The 13,084-nt window shown below is 32.9% G+C and overlaps 1 protein-coding gene and 1 long non-coding RNA gene across 3 annotated transcripts in view; one reads left to right on the top strand and one right to left on the bottom strand.

Moving 5' to 3' along the window:
* LOC141457158 (uncharacterized) overlaps positions 1–13,084 on the bottom strand; it is a 108,991-nt gene that overhangs the window by 30,881 nt on the left and 65,026 nt on the right. The window lies entirely within an intron of this gene.
* Positions 1–13,084, top strand: part of LOC141457151 (inhibin beta chain-like) — a 171,876-nt gene that overhangs the window by 112,574 nt on the left and 46,218 nt on the right. The gene's annotated exons all lie outside the window — the stretch shown is intronic.

Genomic DNA, 13,084 nt, shown 5'->3' with positions numbered 1-13,084 from the left:
CTGTAAAAGAAACAAAATGAACTATTTTATAATATTTAAAAGAAATATATAGTTATAGTTATACATATATAGTTGCTAGATAATCACTACTATAATAGTTTGTTAAAAGAACATTTTATCAAGGTAGAGTATAAGATTATAGCTAATTATTAAATTAAAGTGTATTATCCGTGGAGATTGCCCAAAAAGCACTGCGATCCTCTGGAGTTATGGAGGCACAACTTCCAATCTTGCCTGGAGTTTGGTAAGAGGCTTCAGGGCAAGGTATGAAGCCCAATTTTTCAGTCTTACAAGCGCTTCGCATTCACACAATACCAGCCGTGCGTTACCTCTTCTTCTTGGCGAAAACCTGTATGAACATATGCACTCTCCGGCGCCAGAGTAGCCGAGAGGTTAAAGAGATTTGACCAGCAAAGCTAAGATGCATAGTACTAGGTTCAATTCCCGGAGTCTAGGCCTTGGATTTTATTTTTATGTTTAATAACAATATTTTTGCTAGTCACCTCCGTCGTCTCATTTGCCTAATTTGGTAGTTGGATGTAAAGCCCGTCTGAAAAATACTCATTAATGTACTTATTTTTAAACGCATGGTTGCCAGGCCGATCTCTTTAAGTATTCACAGCTAAATTTCAATAAATAAACCATAAAGTCAATAAAAATAAGGTTAGTGTTATAGGCTTTTTTTGGCTTAATTACGTAAACACATCATATGCCGATATCGAAGAAATTTTACGTAGTATCAATAGCTTTCTGATCTTGCAGGCCTCAACCAATGATTTCCAGTTCCGCATCTTCTGGCTATCTTCCCTTTGGAAGGCACCACGGTAGCCGAGCGGTTAGACCTGCGAAGCTAATATGTATTGTGGTACTGGGTTCGATTCCCGGTCTTAGGCCTTGGATTTCATTTAATAGTTAATAAAAGAAATGTACAGTAAAGTATGTTTGCTAGTCACCTCCGTCCACGATACCTAATTGGTAGTTGGACGTTAAGCCCCGCCTGAAAAAATAGGCGATTACTTTACTATTTTACTTTTTTTCCTTTGAATGGCCACTCTCTATGGATTTTACAAACAAAAACTCCACTTCGACCACCATGTAGATGTCCGTAGCGGATCACTCTCTTCTGGCCAATTATTTCCTGGACATTATACACGTTAATCCACCCTCTGATTACAGATTTAGATCCAGGAAATGCTACTAATACCCTTTCCAATGCTGACAATTTTTTTAAATTCATTTTTTCTTGATTGATCCAGGTTGCCGGCCATTCAAAGGATAGCGCCTTTGAAGTATACGTCGAATATTATTGTTTTTGTCTTCATATCATGCCTTTATTCTAAATAATGGAGATAATAACTTTTCTCCTCAATCAATCAATAATAACGCCTAATTATATAAATCCACGTTAATGTATTTCCATTCCAAGGTATTAACCAACTCATTAATGGAAAGTGGAGACGTTTTGGCGTTAAATTTTGATTTAAAAACCAAAAAACATTGTTTTATTTATGTAAGATATAAATCTATACAATAGCAAAAGATACATACAAAGGAAAAAGTAAATGTCTTGAGAAGTGTAAACGGATTGTACAGAAAATGTTTCTGATTGCCTGCCGTTCTCATCCTTTACACAAAACAAAAGAGACTGGAAGAGAGCAGATAAAAAAAACGACGACGACAGTTAAATTCATGTAAAAAACATTTTACGCGTCAAGATAGACTGAATAGAGTTCCAAGTATGTGGTGATGTTCGCGAGTTACAAGGACAGAGCTTAGTGTGAAGAAGAATAAAGAGAGAAGTATGTGGCAAAGAGAGAAGGATGAGAGATCGTGTATATAAAGAGATGTTTGAGGAAAGCATTAATTGACGACATAGTTTTTATTGAGGATTCACCAAAAGATAGAGTGTATGGTGCGAGTATAGAATTTGCTAGAGATATGTATGAAAATATATTGTCCATGTATCGGCCGTTCGTCTAAGAACCGCATACACTTATGTGTACCCTAAATTAGTATGTATGTAAGTGTGAGTCCCAAGTAGATGGTGGGGAAAAAAAGTTCGAAATACACACACACACACACACACATAGAGAAGATTGAAAAGCGTCCATCTAGAGCTGGAATTGTAAAGCTGAACGTCGCCCTGTACCATCCCATTCCACAAGCCCCTGGCTATACTCCTCTTCATCCAGTTTTTGCCAGCGAGTGTGGAGCCAAGGGAATCGATCCCGTCTGAGGCCTCTTTCACTCTACACTACTCCCTTCTCCCTTAACTATTTTGTTCCATCTTTTTCTAGTTCCCCTTTTTTCTTTCAACTCAATTTCTCACTATTTCCTCTCGATCCCCAATGAGAGAGGCCAGAAATCTCTCTCTCTCTTAGTCTTTCAAATCCACCAGCGGACTCCTTCTCTTCACGTAAAAATTCTACAAACAAACCTACCTCCATTTTTTTTTTCTATTTATTTTTTTAAATAAAAATTTAAATATTTGAATGACAACAGAAATAAAAAAATTACTTTAGAAAATAAACAGATATTTCAGAGGCTAAAACCAAGCCACCTTAAGCGTTCATTATTTTTGTACACATCATTTTGGAGGGAATAAAGATTCAGTGCAGACTTAGCTAAACCATAATTCTTCCAAAATTACTAAAATTTCCAATTATTTTTTCAACTAAATTTGAAATATTTTAGAATTAACTTCTAGTTAAAATTAGCATTATCTATTTCCTGGCAAAAAAACAAAATGGAATGCTGTTTTCGAAAATGACGCGTAAATTTAAAATCAAGCTTTCTTGGAGAAAGATTTTGTTGTAGATTTTTTTTTATTTTAATTTTCATTTTTTCCTCACTATTTACGTTTAAAGAAAGGCGAAGAATACAATTAAATTTATCAGTTAAATTTTCGTTTCAATTTAAAGATATATTTCTCTTACATAACCTAATAATGTAATAATTCAATAAAAATATTATTAATTTCGTGCATGGCTGTAACTCTTGACTTGAGCGATACCAAAAAAGAAATCAAAGTATTCCTATATCAAGAAAGCAATATTAAGCGTCTTGAAATTGATGGAAGACTTTTTTCGACCTGAACGTTAGATTTTCTGTTCAAAATAACCTAGCGGTTTTTTTTTTCGTCTAGAAGCGTACCGTTTTGTAAACACTTCGTAAGTAGCCAAAGCTCCAACTCTCCGTAACTGCTCCCTGTTTGAGCTGTTAATCTCATAGAAGTTGAGGAACTACAGCTTCGAGAACGATCTAAGTTTATTGTAGAGTGGGCAATTCAAAATTATGTATGGAGCAAATGCTGTTTTGTGTGCTAAAAAATGTGATTTTTTTTTGGTCCAAAAAATATTCTTTAAAAAATCCCAATAGGTTGGTAAGCCATTAACATCTAACAAACCATAATTTTTACATAATAAAATTGAAGTAGTGAACAGAAACGTGTTAGATTTTATTTAATCTAAATGGTTTAGACACCTGTATGCACAAAGGGGAAGGTAACTTTTCACGTATTATCATTGTTCAGAGCCTGGGTCCACAGCCTGTTAGATATATATATAAAAATAAGAAGGGTGTATGGTATTATATAAATAAGGTGTATATTCTGTTTTTGGAATGTTACTAACTGAGAATGTACCAGGTAAAATAGTGCGCTAGTTTGATTTATTACTATTTTACATCGCTAGCTGATATTTTATATACATATAAAAGCCCTTATATATAAATATATACTGTATAATATATTAAGGTAGCACTCAGGTAGCGGGAAGATTGTCCTGCGCTAGGCCTACATCATCTTTTCTTAGGCTAGTCTTTTGATAGATGGAAAACCGAGTCCCTCACACTCGCCCTTTATATATATATATATATATATATATATATATATATATAAAATAGTCTCTTCCCTTGTGCATAACTATAATAACGATACAAAAAAAAAATGAGTAAAAAGTAACACACTGCATTCTTATACAAAACATCTAAAATTTTTCAATATAATTAAAACTAAATTTAAATTTATTCTCTCTGTCAGCTCGTCCATTTTCTTATATTACTACGATACTAGTAAGTACCAACCAAACAAAAACAAAATTTCACCGACAGCTACGCCATGTCTGCATAAGGAACGCGAAAAACTGAAAAAACTTCCAACAAAATGTTGCACAATGCACTTTCTGACCATTTAATGCAATATTTATATTTAAAATATCTAATTAAAAAAGATAATATTAAATGAACAACAGGACAGCATAAAGTATTGTAAATTTAAATATTGTAAACTCTCAATATGTCTTCTATCTCCTTTATATTGCAATAATTTCTCTAGATATTGCTATACGAATCATTAGATTTATAGCGCTATCGATAATTCACATTAAAAAAGGATAGAACAACTATTATAACATGACAATATTGGTTTTACAAGTCGTTTTTTTTGTATCCTCGAACGGGATCGCGGTATAAATCTAACCTCTAAATCATAGTTCCGTTCGTGATACCTTTCATGTTATTTTCGATTTATACAATAATTATCTTGGGCCTATTATCGAAATTTATACTTTAAATTAAATTTCTTTCTTCTATATAGCTTCATGTATTTAAACTACACGCAACTTTAATTTTATTTAAGTAGATTATTTTTTTTTTTTTCTTTCAAGTAAAAAAGGGATTGGAACAGTCAATATGATTGCTTTAATTTGTTAGTTGAAAAGAACACGTTCGATTTTTAGTGTATAATTACAAAGTAGCTTTACTTCATTAATTTCTAATAATATTAGTGTTAATATATTTATCTGCTTTACAACTAATATGATATTTGTTTTTTCTTGTCATAAAATTGAAATTTACTTGAAATTGCTACATATTGCTACATCAGACCTCAAAACTTATTGTACATTTCTTCTAAAAAAAGGTCAAAATCAAAAATTTTCATGACGCCCATGAAAGTTGAGTAATTAATGAAGTATGCAGTCATAAGTATTGATTTGTTTAATTTTATTTTGTTGATTTCATTTTTTTTTGTAAGTTTAATTTTGATTTTAGAATGGTTCACTGAAAACTGATTAAATAAAACGTACTTATTGTTGCAACACATCACGATAATTTGGATTTTGGCCAATATTTAAAAAAAAAAAAAAATTATTATTGTAATAATAAACATATTTCACTTTTTATATGAACTACGTAACAATTTTTTTTTTTTTTTACTTATATGAGCAAAATTATAAAGTTTTGCGAGAGTTAAATATTAATTTTAGTTTATACAGGGTGTTCATTTTAAGACTGCTCAAATGCATTTCATGCTTAAACGGATGTTCTGAGCGAAAAATGGTAGAGGTAAAATTTGTTGCCTGACACCTCTAGTTTCAGAATATGTGACTTGATTTTAGATTCCTGCCCGCATACGCGGCTGACGCGCGACCAAAAGTGACGGTTTGCAGTTGACCCCCATTTTCATATACACAGTTTTAAAGAGTATAAAAAGTTATGAAAGAAACCGGAAACCGCAATTCGATATTTTTAAAATTAAAGGTGCTAGGCAATTTCAAAATCTGGTATTTTTAATCATATTTCAATTTTTTTAACTTGTTATCAAAGAGAAAGAAGAGCACTCGATAGGTCATTTTTATGTATTTTTTCATCCCCTTTCTACTAAAAATATTGCCAAGGCAGTAAAGCTAGTATTTTTCATAACATCGCGAAATAAGTCGTTTTCCGAGTGATTTTTCTAAGAAAAATCAAATGTTAAGAGCTTTAGATGTTCTCAAACATACTCAAAATGGCTAAAAAATAATTTTACATCTGTTACAAACAAGAAGGTTTAATAATTATTTGGTAATTTTGGGAGAGTTGCGTTTAATTACCAAAAAAATTGGAAACCTCCTGCCACATATTTGGGAGATCAATATCTTTCATGTAAAAGATCAAATTTATTCCTTAATTTACCAAATAATGCACTTTTGCAGGTTTTGCAGCATGAACTGTGTCTTGAAAGGTGCCTCCTCAGACTCGTAAGCCAGGTTAGCCAGGAGGTTATCAACTGCTCTCTGTATCTGAGGAGGCACCTTTGAAGGCACAGTACATGCTTCACAAGTTGAGTAAAGTGCATTATTTGATAAATTAAGGAATAAATTTGATCTTTTACATGAAAGATATTGATCACTTAAATATGTGTTTCCAGTTTCTTTCATAACTTTTTATACTCTTTAAAACTGTGTATATGAAAATGAGGGTCAACTGCGAACCCTCACTTTTGGTCGCGCGTCAGCTGCGTATGCGGGCAGGAATCTAAAATCAAGTCATATATTCTGAAACTAGAGGTGACAGGCAACAAATTTTTCCTCAACCATTTTTCGCTCAGAACAACCGTTTAAGCATGAAATGCATTTGAGCCGTCTTAAAATGAACACCCTGTATATACATTTTTTTAAAAACCCGAAAAACCAGGAAAAGCGTTCAGTATAATGCACTTGCTATATTTCGCCACTAGTCTAACAGGAAGTAATAATATTATAGAAGTATCATTTCCGTAATTGTAATAACAGTAAATAACTTTAAAATTCCACTTTAAAAAATATTTTTAAAATACTCTCAAACGATCTGCCTGGAAATGGATTTTATTAAATGAACTTATGCATTTTTTTCGAAAATATAATCTTTAAAATATAATTAATTTAAGCTGCAGTCAGTAAAAAGTCGTGTTGAGTTTGATTATTTTGTCTGAAAAATTTTGCAAATCAGAAACCTTCGATTCCTTCTTCTATCTAGAGGCCAGTAAAAACAAATCTGCTTTTACAAAACCTGTATTGAAAATAAATAGCCAGGAATATAATATGGTCTCCCACATTTCGTAGAGTACCAACCAAATAATTGTTCTAGAGGAGGAGCGACTGCGTGCTCGAGGCCCATCTCTGTTGGCCATTTTATACTTTATTACATATTTGGCCCATTAAGGCCCTATAGGCTTTCCTCTAAACACCACAGCCGGTGGCCGGCAGAACCCCATTCACCTCCCTGTCGTGCTCCTATATATATATATACTATATAACTTTATAGTTTCTCTCTTATTATTATTATGAAATAACAGCTGGTTGGTCACAACGTGATACACTTCTGAAAATTATATTAATTGCTCTACTAATAATATTTATACACGAAGAGTCAGTTCTCCAATTCCCTCATACTTTTTCAAACCTTTCATTTAAGTATTTTTTTGGATGGGGTGGACTGGTGAGTGAGTAAAATACTGTTTTAATGTAGATCAATTTTACGAGAATTTAAAAATAATAACTTAAGTGTAAATTGCAAATTTTATCTGCTACTGTTTAAATTATTTCTTAACTTTTACAAAACAAAGTAAGAAAGGTACACCCCAATTATTAATTACAATAAGTACAATTTTGCATTCTATTTTTCAATTAAATAATTGTCAGAAACTTGTGTTGCAGAGAAAACAAATAATTTGTATCGTTAACAAGTCTTTTACTCTAATTATTTTAACTGTTTTTCTTCCGTTGAATTAAACATTTCAAAGGACGAAAAGATAAATCAAAGATTAGCACGACTGCAATTGGGGACCCCAGGACCTACGGTTTGCAAATCTACCACTTCTCCAGTTAGTAATCTTTTCTCTGGTTGATCCCCGAATTATACAGGGTGAACCAGTAAGTAATGTCCATAGGCCTACTGTGTGTAGTACATCTAAAGTGGTGTTCAGTGACGTATAATACAACTTCATACACTGTTCTTGAGTGACGTCACTTTAATTTTTTTCTATCATTACTTTTTTTCCAATAAAAATGTTTTAACTCAGAAAGTAATTTTAGTCCGAATTCAATTTTGATGACACGATTAGAAAGACAGATAAATTTTCTAAAAATTGATACCATTTCGAAGCATAAGTTATTCTCCAAACAGCCTCAATCTTCCTCCGGATGCTGGAAAAATAAAAGTAATTGAATTTTTTAAGAAAACTCATTAGGCTCTTATGTGATCATTATCAGACCTAGGTGCTGGCACTTTTTATAAAAGTTTCCTTGTCTAATGGGCTTTCAAACGGTATATCATTTTCCAGGATTCCTTTTATCTTCGTATGAGAAATTACGTTTGTTTTACAAGAAAACGTGTTCACGAGCACTCAACAGTGTTAGTTTATCAAGTTGTTTAATTCATTAAAAACTCTTTTAGATGAACCAGTAGTCAATTTTAAACAGAATTTATCTGTCTTTCTAACCGTGTCATCAAAATCGAATTCGGACTAAAACTTTCTGAGTAATAACATTTTTATTGGAAAAAAGTAATGATTTTAGAAAAAAAACTTTAAAGTGACGTCACTCAAGAACAGAGGGAAAAATGAAGTTGGCCAATACGTCATTGAACTCCACTTTAGATGTACTACACACAGTAGGCCTATGGACATTACTTACAGGTTCACCCAATATATATGTATATCTCACAGGATTGTGTAGTATTCTCCTCAACATGCCAATTCACTGGTGGAATTCAACAAATTTTGCTTTTAGGTACATGATTTGTTTAAGGCTTTGTCCCAATAATAGATTCATTACCATAGGATTCTTAAATTCAAATTGCATTTTAGAAATAAAACTAAAAGTTACATCTAATTTAATTGAATTTCAGCAAACATTAAATTACAGTTTTTCCTTTACATATAACTACAACACAGGATAAAGGAGGATAACACAATCGAATAGGCTTGATATATCCTTTTTTTTAAAAGCATCAACTAATAAGAAAACTATCAGCCCTCGTTTCAAATTATCTGGAAGATTTAAGTGAAAATTAATCGAGTTGATTTTTGGCTCAGATTTACAGAAAGTTGTCAAAGTCGATTTTCCTTCTTATAAAAATATTTTCTCAGAAAATAAATGAATAAAAATGGCCCATAGTTTTGTAACTGTAAAATAATTAGAGATGTATAAATAAAATAGTAGAAGAAAAGCGACCGTTTTTATGCATAGGTTGTATCTCAAGAGTGGAGAAGTAGTACGGCGGCAAGAATATACTAAAACATGCAGACAAAGTGTCGTTGATGGTTTGCATAGGTCAGTTACTCCTACAAACAAACTGTTTTTTTAAAACTAGAGAAGAAGGACTTATTGTTTTGTCACTTTTAGTTAGTTCAAATTTCATTTCAAATATCTCTAAATAGTTTATATTTTTTTGCGCTACTATTGTGTAAGTGTTGTTGTTGTGTGTGTCAACAGACTACTTCAAATACGAAAATTTGCAGAAAATTACAATCTGATATTTCGTTTAGATTCTATCAGAAGGTGTGACATTAAGGATTTGATCAAAATGATGCTTTACCGATTCTATTTGTTTTAAGAATTACAGAACAAATTATTCTCTTTAAATGTTGTTGAAAGATTAATACAATAAAATTACATATACACACTAAAAAACTATTTAGATTAGAATCAGGACTTTTCTTCTGGATTAAGATCCAGATTTAATTAAATTAATCAAATTTAATAACATTTAAATTGCAAGTTTAACAATAATAATACCTGAAAGTAATTGTTTATAAAATTATTATTATTATTAAAACGGCAAATGGAGTCAATTTGCATTGTTGTAATATTGGTAGGCCTAGGCCTGTGTAGTATATGCAGGGAGGCTTGGTGCATTGTGCACTATAGGAAATCAATGCACGCAATGTGCCTACTATCCCCCCTAGACCCTAACGGCCAGACAAATGCATTATTCATCCCAAAACCTGCACGAATGCATCATTAATTCTCAACATATTGAAATACTGAAAGATTTTTTTGCAATATCAGATTACTTCAGAGAGAGATGGAAAGAGAAAAAAGGTATTCGACTGCACCGTTTATTCAAATTGACAAGTGTGTTCAATTTTTTATAACTTTTTTAATAAATTTACGCTGTGGTAAAATCTAGGATGAACGGCTAGTCGCTTGCTGATACAATTAGAATTATAATTCGAAAACTTTCTTGTAACTGAGCAAAACAGCTCAGGAATCAAACGTCCAATCTTTTTGGCTTTCTTACCGATCGCTCACTCACATTTCCCAAAATTTTCCAAAGATAATTATTCAAAAAAAAAGTTCACAAAAATAGCTAAGCTGGATTTAGATCTAACCAGACGTTATGGTTAAGGTAACGCACTTCTTCTTACTGGAATTCTATTCTATTTCTTCATTTCTTTAACTCATAATTTCAAACCATATTTAATTCTTGCTCATATTTTTGAGTCTGTATTTTAAATTAAAATAAACTTTAGAGGGGGGAGCCCCCCTCAAATCCGCCCCCAGAACTGCCCTAAAACGAAATTTCCTAGAAAAGTTATTAATAATTTTCATCTTCGTAGAAAAAAATTGTAAATACGGAAAATTGTAGGAACCAATTTCGTACGAAAATCGCAAAAAATGTGAAAAATCTCAGTAAAATGGTACTTCAGGTTAATGGATTTCCTTCCATGCTCAGAGGACCCCCCCCCCCAAAGTGCATTTCAAATGAAAACTCAACAACCGAAATCTGCACGAGTGCAATACAGTGGTACCTCGGTTTTCGAACGACTTGATTTTCGAACAAATCGGTATTCGACCAAGAAATTCGAGAAAATATTGTCCTGAAATCCGAATAAACATTATTGGAACTCGAATATCCGAGATGAGCCGAGTTGTTTTTATATTTACACTTTTAGATCTTATTTCTTGTGTTAGATACATGTTTTTACAAAAAATATAAAAAATTAGGCCAGTAAAACGGCATATTTCTGGGCTTAGAAACGAAATAAACTACTTAGTTTACTTTATTTCTTATGGGATAAATTGTTTCGGTTCTCGACCGCACTTCCGGAATGAATTGTGGTCGAGAACCGAGGTACCACTGTATTTCCTCTTACGAAGGGAAATAGAAAAGTAAGAATACCAATTTATTGACCAAATATTGTTTTTATACTACAATAATCTGTAATAAATATTTAAAATTTATAATAAATAAAGTAAAGGAAGTCAGGTGGGCTTCACTTCCAACTACCAAATTAGGTGTCGTGGTTGGTGGCGATTAGCAAACATACTTTACTGTAAATTTCTCACATCAACCATTAAATAAAATCCAAGACTAGACCGGGAATCGAACCCAGTACCACAATACATCTTAGATGTTCAGGTCTTGCTTCTAATTGAAAGAAATATAAATTACTAAATTTAAAAAAATAAATAGGCGGGTACTGGTTAATATCGTTGGTTGCCCTATTTCTAATCTATGAAGGGAAATGACGAAGACTACCTGCTATAACGGATGAAAATCTACGATATTTAAAAATATTTTACAGTTTATAAAAATAAAATTATTATAAGTGTTTAAAATTGGAAGTAAATTAGTTATATCTGTTATGACGCAGGGTTGCATCACTGACGTAGTCACTAGGTAGACATGACGTCACGGCCTGCAAGTGCTGTGTGTATTGTATGTGCAGGATTTGTGGGTTATGCACAGGTATTTACAAGCACTGACCTGCCTCACTTAATTCATAACTTCCTCCTTAATATAGGACATCCATTCAATACAAAATGTATGTTTACCACCACCAACCTTTCAAATATTTTTAGAACTCTGTTTTTTTAAATATATCGTATTTTATTTATTTATTATTATTTTTATTTTATTAATTTTTTTAATTTCTTTTTACAACTAGTTTTAGTTTAGAAAAATATGAAATTTAATAACTCTTTCCCCGTAGAGGGAAGTGGATTAGCCACTTCTTCAGGGTACTTGGCGTCCCTGCGGATATCCTAGCCTAACAACAGTACAGGGTAGTAAAATATATGTGCGGTAACGATCACCTCGGGGGCAACAGGCGAAACCCCGGGCTCTTGCTGAGACCTGTCAGAAACTAAGTTCTGGAAGCATCTGCACAAGGTGGGGCTTATTAGCTCGAAACCGTAATGGAGATTATGTCAGAAAGAGGAGGAAATGGCGTCTTACCTGCTGTTCGATTGTGTTGCAATCGAGTGGTTGCGCTATAAAACCTTTGGAACTTTGAGAGCAAAGGAGATAGTAGCGCAAAAAGAACTAGTAGGAGAAGCCCTCAACCTTCTTGGTAGGGGAGGTTTCGTCTACTAGATCCAAAAAGGGGATGATGGCACAATAAGCCTCTTGTGGCTGCGGTGCCGTGGGGCGTAGGTCCCGTCCCGTTTTCTTTAATCTTAATTTTAATAACTCTTTCAACAATAGCACTATTATTAAAAATTATTAGAACAATTTTTGTTTGTAAATATTGCCCTTAAAAGGATGAGATGGTCTCAGAATGTTTGTGAATTTAGAAGATAAAGTAAAGTAATCGCCTATTTTTTCAGGCGGGGCTTAACGTCCAACTAACCTTTAGGTGTCGTGGACGGAGGCGACTAGCAAACATACTTTACTGTAAATTTCTTTTATTAACTATTAAATAAAATCCAAGGCCTAAGACCGGGAATCGAACCCAGTACCACAATACATATTAGCTTTACTGATCTCGCCTCTAACCGCTCGGCTACCGTGGCGCCTTCAGATAACGAGTACACATAAAGAACCTGGAACCATCTACGATAAAACGTTAAAAAAAATTAAAAGTTTTCAATGAGGAGGATTGTTATGTTTCACAAGCTTTAGTGGGTTTGGAATTTATTGATAAAATTCTTTATTGGCTGGAATTAATTAAACAAAATTGTCACCATGATAATTCCGTTAAAAGAAAGAGTTGATTATAAATACACTTTAAAATTTAGAATACAGAGAATTTAATTTTAAAATGGAAACTTAATTAAATGCATGGAGTAGTTAGAATAAAAGTTATGAAGGGCAAAATAATGTTAAATGAATTATTACAAGTCCAAGAGGGAACTGACCTATCCCTATAACATACAGACCGTCACTCCTTCCGGAAGTATAGGCTCAATTCAATTAGGTATATGGCTGACAGGCCGGAAGATGGTGAAACGAAGTGTGAGGGTGTAACGTATTGCAATTTAGCCCTCCGCATGCACTCACTACAGGAGTGTGAGTGGCAGCAGTGCGCCTGGCGAGTTTAGTGAATAGGTGCATATCA

This window comes from Rhodnius prolixus, unplaced genomic scaffold (genome assembly GCF_049639745.1).
Source record: "Rhodnius prolixus isolate KJV_2025 unplaced genomic scaffold, Rpr scaffold_10, whole genome shotgun sequence".
In the NCBI taxonomy this organism is placed as follows: domain Eukaryota; kingdom Metazoa; phylum Arthropoda; class Insecta; order Hemiptera; family Reduviidae; genus Rhodnius; species Rhodnius prolixus.
Note: the sequence above shows the minus strand (reverse complement) of the source record. Positions and strands in the feature narration are given on the sequence as shown.